We start from the raw sequence: 11,962 nt of genomic DNA, 5'->3' as shown, positions 1-11,962 counted from the left end.
GAGGCGGGCCCTCATAGTGCCATCGTTACACGGGGGGAAGGGGCCTAGTTTGAGCAAAATCAGCAGCCGCCGTTATGAACAGACCCCGTTCTATCAATATCAGAACTCTCCTCATAAAAGGAGTGATCCTCGGGGGCCGGCCCTCGTAGTGCCATCGTTACATGGGGGGAGGGGCCTAGTTTGAGTGAAATCAGCAGCCTGTTATGAGCAGACCCCGTTCTATCAATATCTGAACTCTTTCTCCTCATCCAAGAAGGAGCGTTCCTCGGGGGCGGGCCCTCGTAGTGCCATCGTTACACGGTGTGAGAGAGTGCAAACCTTTTCAGAAGCAGAAAAATCGACCCTTCGGAGCCGCGGTGACCCCGGAGAGCGTGACACAAGGAATATCGGACGGAGGGGGTCCTTAGGAACCTTCCGGAGTGCTACGACTTTGTCATTTTAACCCCCTCCTGTCCTTGTTATCTTTAAACTGTACAGAGGCGGGATGGGGGAGGGGAGGGGGAGGGGTGTACAAAACGCATTTCGCTGGAAGGGACTCTTCCAGAGGGTTCTTGGTCCAAAACAATGACAATTAAATAATTATTTTCTATGAGTCGGGAGACACATTACTGACACAGGAATGGATAGAAAGATCTGACCCGCCTGGGGCAACTGGACGTTTATTACCCTCCCCCCCACCCCATGGCACCATCAAGGGCCCATTTAGGCGACTGCGTTGTGGGAATGCAAGTTGCGTACGTTAAGATTCGTTTTGAACGACAGCCCAACGCAACGGAGCGCGCTACAAATGACTTCCAACATGACGCCCCACAAATGGGGCCCCTGAAGGGCGAGCCCACCCAGTAATGGAATTTTACTTACAGGGGGGGCAACCCAATGATTTCTCAAGGACTTCCAGTGGTGAGATGTCCCGGCCCTCATACTCAAGAGTCTCACTTCTTGTGACGCATTCTCCAGCAAAGTCACTACGTAACAGCCGCAGGAAAATTCATCACTGGGGGCCCACGAGAGCCAATTCACTAGTAAGCAGCCCAGACTAAAACAATAAGGGGGTGGGGTTCCCCCCTTTAAGACCTACGAAAGTGCTTTTATCAGTTGCCTCCGAGGTTCCACCCAAAGCGTCTGTAGAGGAAGGGAGGGGCTTCCTTTAAACACCTCCGTCTCTCTCAGCTCCTTGGGGGTGGTCTCTCGGCTCTGTGGGGGCGGTCTCTCAGTGGATATAGGGGTGACCCAGTCACCTCGTCCATCTCAGCTGGACATCAGACAGACTGGGCGTTGTGCAGTAATGTGTCCCCGGTACCCCAAATCCTCCGCAAAAAAAACAAAAAAAACATTCAATAATAATAATTTAAAGTACAAACAGAAAAAATCGGCTCCGTCACGCTACACGGGAGCCCGCGCTGCTCACGTTTATTACCCAGAATGCCACCCCCCCAAAAAAAAAGGGCGCGCCCACAACTACGCACACAGGGTCCTGCCCTTACCAACCTCCATTCTATTCACCATCTAAAACTGGCGATCCAAACTAACCAATCACAGGAAAGAAGACAATAATTTATAGCGGGGGAGGGGAAGGGGGAGGGGCTCCAGTCTAAGGAGGTCAATGGCTTAATAATCAGAAAATGGTAATAAAACCTAAAAATTCCCCAAATACAACCAATCGTCACCCGGTACCCAACACCCTCCCACATGGCGCCATCTGTGCCCGCGCCCCGCCTACTGCGCCGTACGGACCCCGCACAGTTCATGCGGGAACAAGAGCAAGCCCCCCAAAATGGATGTTGTGTGACATCTGGGGCGCCCCCTAGGTGGCAGAAGCCTTTATTACGCCCAGTAAGGTGGTGGGGCGCCCCCGGGTGGCAGAAGCCTTTACTACGCCCAATAAGGTGGTGGGGCGCCCCCGGGTGGCAGATGCCTTTACTACGCCCAATAAGGTGGTGGGGCGCCCTCGAGTGGCAGAAGCCTTTACTACGCCCAATAAGGTGGTGGGGCGCCCTCAGGCGGCAGAAGCCTTTACCACACCCAATAAGGTGGTGGGGCGCCCTCGAGTGGCAGAAGCCTTTACTACACCCAATAAGGTGGTGGGGCGCCCTCGAGTGGCAGAAGCCTTTACTACGCCCAATAAGGTGGTGGGGCGCCCTCAGGCGGCAGAAGCCTTTACCACACCCAATAAGGTGGTGGTGTGCCCCGGGTGGCAGAAGCCTTTACTACACCTAACAAGCTGGTGTGGCGGCCCTCAGGTGGCAGAAGCCTTTACCACACCCAATGAGGTGGTGGGGCGCCTCAGACGGCAGAAGCTTTACTACGCCCAATAAGGTGGTGGGGCGCCCTCAGGCGGCAGAAGCCTTTACCACACCCAATAAGGTGTGGGGCGCCCTCAGGTGGCAGAAGCCTTTACTACACCTAACAAGCTGGTGTGGCGCCCTCAGGTGGCAGAAGCCTTTACTACGCCCAATAAGGTGGTGGGGCGCCCTCAGGTGGCAGAAGCCTTTACTACACCCCAATGAGGTGGCGGGGCACCAGGAAGGAGGGCTATTAAAAGCCACAGACTGGAGATGAATCCATGTAGAGGAGGGTAGAGCACCCCCCCCCAGACTGGAGATGAATCCATGTAGAGGAGGGTAGAGCGCCCCCCCCCCAGACTGGAGATGCATCCATGTAGAGGAGGGTAGAGCGCCCCCCCCCCCCAGACTGGAGATGCATCCATGTAGAGGAGGGTAGAGCGCCCCCCCCCCCCCAGACTGGAGATGCATCCATGTAGATGAGGTTAGAGCCCACCTCCCCCACATTTCCCCTGTGAACCCTCGTATTGCAGCGAAGCGATATGGGGTACAATGGAGTCACGTCGGTAGGATTTGCGCGGCGCGGGTTGCGTACAAGACACTCGTACAGTCAGAGAAGGCACAGCACCATAAAGCAAGGACCGAGTGGGGTGGGGCGCCATTCCTCATCCAATCCCCTCCCCCGCTCCCCCATAAAGCAAGGAAGAAGTGGGTGGGGGCAGCAATCCCTCCCATCTAGCCCCGCCCCCTGCGATCCACCATTGCAGCGTCACCCACATTATTGCTCTCCGCCCCCCCCCCCCTCCGCGACCCCCCCTATATACTCCTCCTGTATATATATATCTGGGCATCTCTCTATATACAGACAGTATATATTATATATCTCATTCAATAAAAAATAGCGATTATCATATCTTATTCTAGCTCTAGAGAAGCCAATCTGGAAAGATTCACCACATTGAATGATCCCTGAGGTTTCGGAACTGGACCCCCCCCCCCCTTTTTTTTTTTTTCTCTCCTCACCCCTCCCCTCCCTCCCCCCCCCTTTATCAAGTCTCTGGGTTTCCCCGCCCCCGTCCCTTTTAGAGTCCAGCCATTGTCGGTCGGACTTGCAGCAGTCAGTCCATCCACATTTTCGGGGATTGCGATTGGGGGGGGGGGATGGGGTTGTTGGGGGGGCGCAGAACGGCTGAGGAGAGAAGGTACATCAAATATTTTTGGGGACACGAGGATGTCTGTGGTGGGGTTAGCACAAGTGCTGCGGATTAAACTAAAAATTTTCTCGGGGACCCCTCCCCCTCTCTCTCCCCCCCGCTGCGGAAGGGGGTTTGGGGGGGGGGGCGTTTACCGCCACCAAAGTGCTACGAAGGGTCCAGTACCAAGGGCCCCTCAGGGCTGCCCCCTCCTGAGTGCGGTTGAGGAAGGCTCCAGTAGCGCAGCATGGACAGGCGGAGGTCATCCATCTTGCCGTTGGTGAGGTCGAGGGCGGGGGTGGGGATGATGCGCGGGAGCCGGGGGGTCTTCTTTGCGTCGGCGGCGGGTGCGCACCTCCAGGCAGTTCTGCCCCTTCATGTGGCGCTGGAGGTGGTCCTCTTGGCGAAGGCCTTGTGGCACAGCGTGCACTCGTAGGGCCGGTCCCCGGTGTGAAGGTGCATGTGGTTCTTCAGGTCGTAGCTGTGCAGGAAGCGGGCGCTGCAATGCTCGCAGCAGTAGGGGCGCTCGCCCGTGTGTTTCCGCATGTGGATCTTCAGCTTGTCATTCCTGGGGGGGGGGGGGGGAGAAAACATGGCAGCCGTGAGGGGGGGAGCAAAACAAGAACATCACAACTCATGAATGGTACCAAATGATGGCAATTCCAGAACCAGCCTGACCCCGGATTATACTGCCACCTACAGGAGACGTGGAACAGCTACAAGGAAACTTAAAACCCGCCCCCTTGAAGTTATAGCCCCTCCCACCTGCCCGGCTTGCTTTGATGTGCCCACCCCTCAGGCCAAAGGTTCCTTGATGATCATCAAGCTGTGTGCCTCAATGGGAGAAAACATGATATAATGGGAGGAGCCACCTATCTAGCCAATCACAGCTGAGGGCGGATATGAAGGAGATTGTACAATCAGATCACGTAGTGTATGGTGAGCTTTACACGCTTCCAGGGACACGCTGCTGTCCCGCCTGCATGCCACATGTCTGAGTACAGAGGTGGGCGGGAGCAATCTCCTGGGGGGGAGGGCAGGTGCGGGGTGTGAGCAATCTCCTGGAGGGGGGGGGGGGGGGGGGAGGTGCGGGGAATCTCCTGGAGGGGGGAGAGGTGCGGGGAATCTCCTGGAGAGGGAGGGCAGGTGCAGGCAATCTCCTGGAGGGGGGGGGGGGAGGTGCGGGGAATCTCCTGGAGGGGGAGGGCAGGTGCGGGGAATCTCCTGGAGGGGGAGGGCAGGTGCGGGGAATCTCCTGGAGGGGGAGGGCAGGTGCGGGGAATCTCCTGGAGGGGGAGGGCAGGTGCGGGGTGTGAGAAATCTACTGTGGGGGGGGGGTAGCTGCAGGTTGCAGGCAATCTCCTGGAGAGGGAGGGCAGGTGCAGGCAATCTCCTGGAGGGGGGGAGGGGAGATGCGGGGAATCTCCTGGAGGGGGGAGGGCAGGTGCGGGGAATCTCCTGGAGGGGGGAGGGCAGGTGCGGGGAATCTCCTGGAGGGGGGAGGGCAGGTGCGGGGAATCTCCTGGAGGGTGGAGGACAGGTGCGGGGAATCTCCTGGAGGGTGGAGGACAGGTGCGGGGAATCTCCTGGAGGGTGGAGGACAGGTGCGGGGAATCTCCTGGAGGGTGGAGGACAGGTGCGGGGAATCTCCTGGAGGGGGGAGGGCAGGTGCGGGAAATCTCCTGGATGGTGGAGGGCAGGTGCGGGAAATCTCCTGGAGGGTGGAGGACAGGTGCGGGAAATCTCCTGGAGGGTGGAGGACAGGTCCGGGGAATCTCCTGGAGGGTGGAGGACAGGTGCGGGGTGGGAGCAATCTCCTGGAGGGGGGAGGGCAGGTGCGGAGAATCTCCTGGAGGGGGGAGGGCAGGTGCGGAGAATCTCCTGGAGGGTGGAGGGCAGGTTCGGGGAATCTCCTGGAGGGGGGAGGGCAGGTGCGGGAAATCTCCTGGAGGGTGGAGGACAGGTGCGGGAAATCTCCTGGAGGGTGGAGGACAGGTCCGGGGAATCTCCTGGAGGGGGAAGGCAGGTGCGGGGTGGGAGCAATCTCTTGGAGGGGGGAGGACAGGTGCGGGGAATCTCCTGGAGGGGGAGGGCAGGTGCGGGAAATCTCCTGGTGGGGGGGGGGGGACAGGTGCGGGAAATCTCCTGGGGGGGGGGGACAGGTGCGGGAAATCTCCTGGAGGGGGAGGGCAGGTGCGGGAAATCTCCTGGAGGGGGAGGGCAGGTGCGGGGAATCTCCTGGAGGGGGAGGGCAGGTGCGGGGAATCTCCTGGAGGGGGAGGGCAGGTGCGGGGAATCTCCTGGAGGGGGAGGGCAGGTGCGGGGAATCTCCTGGAGGGGGAGGGCAGGTGCGGGGAATCTCCTGGAGGGGGAGGGCAGGTGCGGGGAATCTCCTGGAGGGGGAGGGCAGGTGCGGGGAATCTCCTGGAGGGGGAGGGCAGGTGCGGGGAATCTCCGGGAGGGGGGAGGACAGGTGCGGGGGAATCTCCGGGAGGGGGGAGGACAGGTGCGGGGAATCTCCGGAGGGGGAGGACAGGTGCGGGGAATCTCCGGGAGGGGGGAGGACAGGTGGCGGGGAATCTTCCGGGAGGGGGGAGGACAGGTGCGGGGAATCTCGGGAGGGGGAGGACAGGTGCGGGGAATCTCCGGGAAGGGGGAGGGGCAGGGTGCGGGGGAATCTCCTGGAGGGTGGAGGACAGGTGCGGGAAATCTCCTGGAGGGTGGAGGACAGGTGGGGAAATCTCCTGGAGGGTGGAGGACAGGTCCGGGGAATCTCCTGGAGGGGGAAGGCAGGTGCGGGGTGGGAGCAATCTCTTGGAGGGGGGAGGACAGGTGCGGGGAATCCCTGGAGGGGAGGGCAGGTGCGGGAAATCTCCTGGGGGGGGGGGACCAGGTGCGGGAAATCTCCTGGAGGGGGAGGGCAGGTGCGGGGAATCTCCTGGAGGGGGAGGGCAGGTGCGGGAAATCTCCTGGAGGGGGAGGGCAGGTGCGGGGAATCTCCTGGAGGGGAGGGCAGGTGCGGGGAATCTCCTGGAGGGGGAGGGCAGGTGCGGGGAATCTCCTGGAGGGGAGGGCAGGTGCGGGGAATCTCCTGGAGGGGGAGGGGCAGGTGCGGGGAATCTCCTGGAGGGGGAGGGCAGGTGCGGGGAATCTCCTGGAGGGGAGGGCAGGTGCGGGGAATCTCCTGGAGGGGGAGGGCAGGTGCGGGGAATCTCCTGGAGGGGTGGGCAGTGCGGGGAATCTCCTGGAGTGGGGAGGGCAGGTGCGGGGAATCTCCTGGGAGGGGGAGGGCAGGTGCGGGGAATCTCCTGGAGGGGGAGGGCAGGTGCGGGGAATCTCCTGGAGGGTGGAGGGACAGGTGCGGGAAATCTCCTGGAGGGTGGAGGACAGGTGCGGGAAATCTCCTGGAGGGTGGAGGAAGGTCCGGGGAATCTCCTGGAGGGGAAGGCAGGGTGCGGGGTGGAGCAATCTCTTGGAGGGGGAGGACAGGTGCGGGGAATCTCCTGGAGGGGGAGGGCAGGAGCGGGAAATCTCCTGGGGGGGGGGGACAGGTGCGGGAAATCTCCTGGAGGGGGAGGCAGGTGGCGGGGATCTCCTGGAGGGGGAGGGCAGGTGCGGGAATCTCCTGGAGGGGGAGGGCAGGTGCGGGAATCTCCTGGAGGGGGAGGGCAGGTGCGGGGAATCTCCTGGAGGGGGAGGGCAGGTGCGGGGAATCTCCTGGAGGGGGAGGGCAGGTGCTGGGAATCTCCTGGAGGGGGAGGGCAGGTGCGGGGATCTCCTGGAGGGGGAGGGCAGGTGCGGGGAATCTCCTGGAGGGGGAGGGCAGGTGCGGGGATCTCCTGGAGGGGGAGGCAGGTGCGGGGATCTCCTGGAGGGGGAGGGCAGGTGCGGGGAATCTCCTGGAGGGGGAGGGCAGGTGCGGGGAATCTCCTGGAGGGGAGGGGCAGGTGCGGGGAATCTCCTGGAGGGGGAGGCAGGTGCGGGGAATCTCCTGGAGGGGGAGGGCAGGTGCGGGGAATCTTCTGGAGGGGGGAGGACAGGTACAGGGTGGGAGCAAAGGGAAACAAAAAAGGGAGGGCAAAGGAGAAAAGGGGGATGTAGGGGGAGCTGGTTGGGCCCAGAGGACGGGGATAATGATGGCGGCAGACAGACCACATGATTGGACCACACTCCGAGTGTCTGTGGCACCTATGAGATGACTGGGCATGGGGTGGGGGGGGTATGCCTGTACCTCCCCCCCCAGTCATGGAGCCCCGGAAGGAAGGTTCCTATTGGCCGGCGGTAGCTCACCTTGTGAATCGGACTCCGCAGACCTGGCACACGAAGGGTTTCTCCCCGGTGTGGGTGCGCATGTTGGCGGGGGAGTTTCCCGGCCCCGTGGATGATCTTGTGGCAGACGGGACATTCCCTGCGGCATCTGCGATCGCCGTTTCCTCACCAGCTTGTCGGTGCCGTCCAGGGAAGAGGCCATCAGTTCCGGGTGCTCGGGGTCCAGGGGCCCCAGGAAGGTCATGTCGGTGGGCTCTTCGTCAGACAGGATTTCGTCGGGTGGAGAAGGGGGGACGAACATGTGCTGGCCCCCCAGGCCGTTGTCGGGGGTGAATCGCTCGTAGTGGAGGCCGCCGTCGCCTGGCGGTAGTTCTGCCGGTGATGCCGCTTCTGCGGGGCTCTCGGCCTTTCCGTGGAGTCGTCGTCCACGATATACGGACTGCCGTTCTGCGGCCTCTGACTCGGGTTCACCTGCAGGAACTTCCTCCGGCCTTTTCGAGGGATAAGTTGCACCGGTTTGTGCGGCGCCGGCATGGAATGCACCGGAAGCAGGGAGCTTTCCGGCTCCGGAGGGGGCGTGGCATCTTCGCCGTTTTCCTGCATGCCGTAACACTCCAGATATTGCCGCGCCCGCAGGAAGCCCTCCAGATCTTCCGGCGTCTCCGCCCATCTCCTCCCGCCCCCCGTTACATCGCAGGATCTCCACGCAGGCCTCCACCACGCACGGGATCTCCAGGAGGCGCGCGGCGCGCAGCACGTCGCGCATGTTGGCGTTGCTGATGGTGAGCGTGGCGGTGTAGGCGAAGTCCAGGAGGGCGCCCAGAGCGTCGGGTTTCATGAAGTCCAGCTGGCAGACGTCGCGGGACGACTTGGTGGGCGGAGCCCCGTGAACAGCTTGCGAAATATTGGCTGCAGGCGGCCAGCACGGCGCGGTGGGTGCGGTACTCCAATCCCTGCGTCTTGATGGTGATGTCACACAGCACGCCGCGGTGACGCTGCTCGTTCAGGCAGCTCAGGAGATCGCTGCTGTGTTCCGGGAACGGGATCCCGATCAACTCGTCTTCTGACGTCGCCATCGCCCCCTGCAGGAATCAATTATACAGCATTACTATAATGTCCAGGAGTGACATCACCGCCCTCCAGATATAGTGACATCACCGCCCTCCAGATATAGTGACATCACCGCCCTCCAGATATAGTGACATCACCGCCCTCCAGATAGAATATACAGAGTGACATCACCGCCCTCCAGATATAATATACAGAGTGACATCACCGCCCTCCAGATATACAGAGTGACATCACCGCCCTCCAGATATAATATACAGAGTGACATCACCGCCCTCCAGATATATTATACAGGAGTGACATCACCGCCCTCCAGATATAAGATATATTATACAGAAGTGACATCACCGCCCTCCAGATATAAGATATATTATACAGAGTGACATCACCGCCCTCCAGATATAAGATATATTATACAGAGTGACATCACCGCCCTCCAGATATAAGATATATTATACAGAGTGACATCACCGCCCTCCAGATATAAGATATATTATACAGAGTGACATCACCGCCCTCCAGATATAAGATATATTATACAGAGTGACATCACCGCCCTCCAGATATAAGTTATATTATACAGAGTGACATCACCGCCCTCCAGATATAAGATATATATACAGAGTGACATCACCGCCCTCCGGATATAAGATATATTATACAGAGTGACATCACCGCCCTCCGGATATAAGATATATTATACAGAGTGACATCACCGCCCTCCGGATATAAGATATATTATACAGGAGTGACATCACCACCCTCCAGATATAGGATATATTATACAGAGTGACATCACCGCCCTCCAGATATAAGATATATTATACAGAGTGACATCACCGCCCTCCAGATATAAGATATATTATACAGAGTGACATCACCGCCCTCCAGATATAAGATATATTATACAGAGTGACATCACCGCCCTCCGGATATAAGATATATTATACAGGAGTGACATCACCGCCCTCCAGATATAAGATATATTATACAGAGTGACATCACCGCCCTCCAGATATAAGATATATTATACGGGAGTGACATCACCGCCCTCCAGATATAAGATATATTATACAGAGTGACATCACCGCCCTCCAGATATAAGATATATTATACAGAGTGACATCACCGCCCTCCAGATATAAGATATAATATACAGGAGTGACATCACCGCCCTCCAGATATAAGATATATTATACAGAGTGACATCACCGCCCTCCGGATATAAGATATATTATACAGAGTGACATCACCGCCCTCCAGATATAAGATATAATATACAGGAGTGACATCACCGCCCTCCAGATATAAGATATGTTATACAGAGTGACATCACCACCCTCCAGATATAAGATATATTATACAGAGTGACATCACCGCCCCCCAGATATAAGATATATTATACAGGAGTGACATCACCGCCCTCCGGATATAAGATATATTATACAGAGTGACATCACCGCTCTCCAGATATAAGATATATTATACAGGAGTGACATCACCGCCCTCCAGATATAAGATATATTATACAGGAGTGACATCACCGCCCTCCGGATATAAGATATATTATACAGAGTGACATCACCGCCCTCCAGATATAAGATATATTATACGGGAGTGACATCACCGCTCTCCAGATATAAGATATAATATACAGAGTGACATCACCGCCCTCCAGATATAAGATATATTATACAGAGTGACATCACCGCCCTCCAGATATAAGATATATTATACAGAGTGACATCACCGCCCTCCAGATATAAGATATATTATACAGAGTGACATCACCGCCCTCCAGATATAAGATATATATACAGAGTGACATCACCGCCCTCCAGATATAAGATATATTATACAGAGTGACATCACCGTCCTCCAGATATAAGATATATTATACAGAGTGACATCACCGCCCTCCAGATATAAGATATATTATACAGAGTGACATCACCGTCCTCCAGATATAAGATATATTATACAGAGTGACATCACCACCCTCCAGATATAAGATATATTATACAGAGTGACATCACCGCCCTCCAGATGTAAGATATATTATACAGAGTGACATCACCGCTCTCCAGATATAAGATATATTTTTACAGAGTGACATCACCGCCCTCCAGATATAAGATACAATATACAGGAGTGACATCACCGCTCTCCAGATATAAGATATGTTATACAGAGTGACATCACCGCCCTCCGATATAAGATATATTATACAGAGTGACATCACCGCTCTCCGGATATAAGATATATTATACAGAGTGACATCACCGCCCTCCCAGATATAAGATATATATTTACAGAGTGACATCACCGCCCTCCAGATATAAGATATATTATACAGAGTGACATCACCGCCCTCCAGATATAAGATATTTATACAGAGTGACATCACCGCCCTCCAGATATAGGATATATTATACGGGGGGCGGGGCTGACTGAGGTCGGTGATGGAGAAGACAGGAAGATCGATCAGATCTGTCAGCAGATAAAGTCGCTGTGTGAAGTTTGCCGCCCCCGCCTTGTACCCGATGATGTCATCACTGTGTGATCTGTGTGTCGGGGAGATGGGGGAGCGATGATCTGCACAACTGATCACATATATGGGCTGAGGACAGATACACCAACATCCTGATATATACACAATGGTCCTGGCTCAGGAGGGGGGGGGGGTTATATGTCAGGTGTCGGGGTGTATAGGGGGTGTCGGGGTGTATAGGGGGTGTCGGAGTGTATGGGGGGGGTCATATGTCAGGTGTCGGGGTGTATAGGGGGTGTCGGGGTGTATAGGGGGTGTCATATGTCAGGTGTATAGGGGGTGTCGGAGTGTATGGGGGGTGTCATATGTCAGGTGTATAGGGGGTGTCGGAGTGTATGGAGGGTGTCATATGTCAGGTGTTGGGGTGTCATATGTCAGGTGTTGGGGTGTCATTATTATTATTATTATTATACAGTATTTATAAAGCGCCAATAGTTCGCTCAGCGCTGTACATTATAAAGGGGGACAGAACATGTGACAGAACAATACCAATACAATGCAAAACATGAGGGTATCGAGGGCCCTGCTCTTTCAAGCTTACAATCTAGGAGGGAGGGGATGGTGGCACAGGAGGAGATAGCTGTGGGGGATGGAGTGGT

At 56.7% G+C, this 11,962-nt stretch overlaps 1 pseudogene across 1 annotated transcript in view; it reads right to left on the bottom strand.

Annotated features, from left to right (window-relative positions):
- Positions 1-3,358: 3,358 nt before the first annotated feature.
- The window catches only part of LOC149428971 (zinc finger and BTB domain-containing protein 7B-like), a 61,182-nt pseudogene continuing 52,578 nt past the window's right edge, over positions 3,359-11,962 (bottom strand). The window contains exons 3-4 of the transcript XR_016310653.1: positions 7,766-8,826; positions 3,359-4,043 (exon numbers count right to left, since the gene is read on the bottom strand). The product of XR_016310653.1 is annotated as a zinc finger and BTB domain-containing protein 7B-like (transcript). The remainder of the gene's footprint in view (positions 4,044-7,765; positions 8,827-11,962) is intronic.

Source organism: Staurois parvus, unplaced genomic scaffold (genome assembly GCF_062004578.1).
Source record: "Staurois parvus isolate SC_StPar_1 unplaced genomic scaffold, SC_StPar_1.0 ptg002885l, whole genome shotgun sequence".
NCBI lineage: Eukaryota > Metazoa > Chordata > Amphibia > Anura > Ranidae > Staurois > Staurois parvus.
The sequence above is the reverse complement of the archived record's forward strand: the minus strand, read 5'-3'. Positions and strand labels throughout refer to the sequence as shown.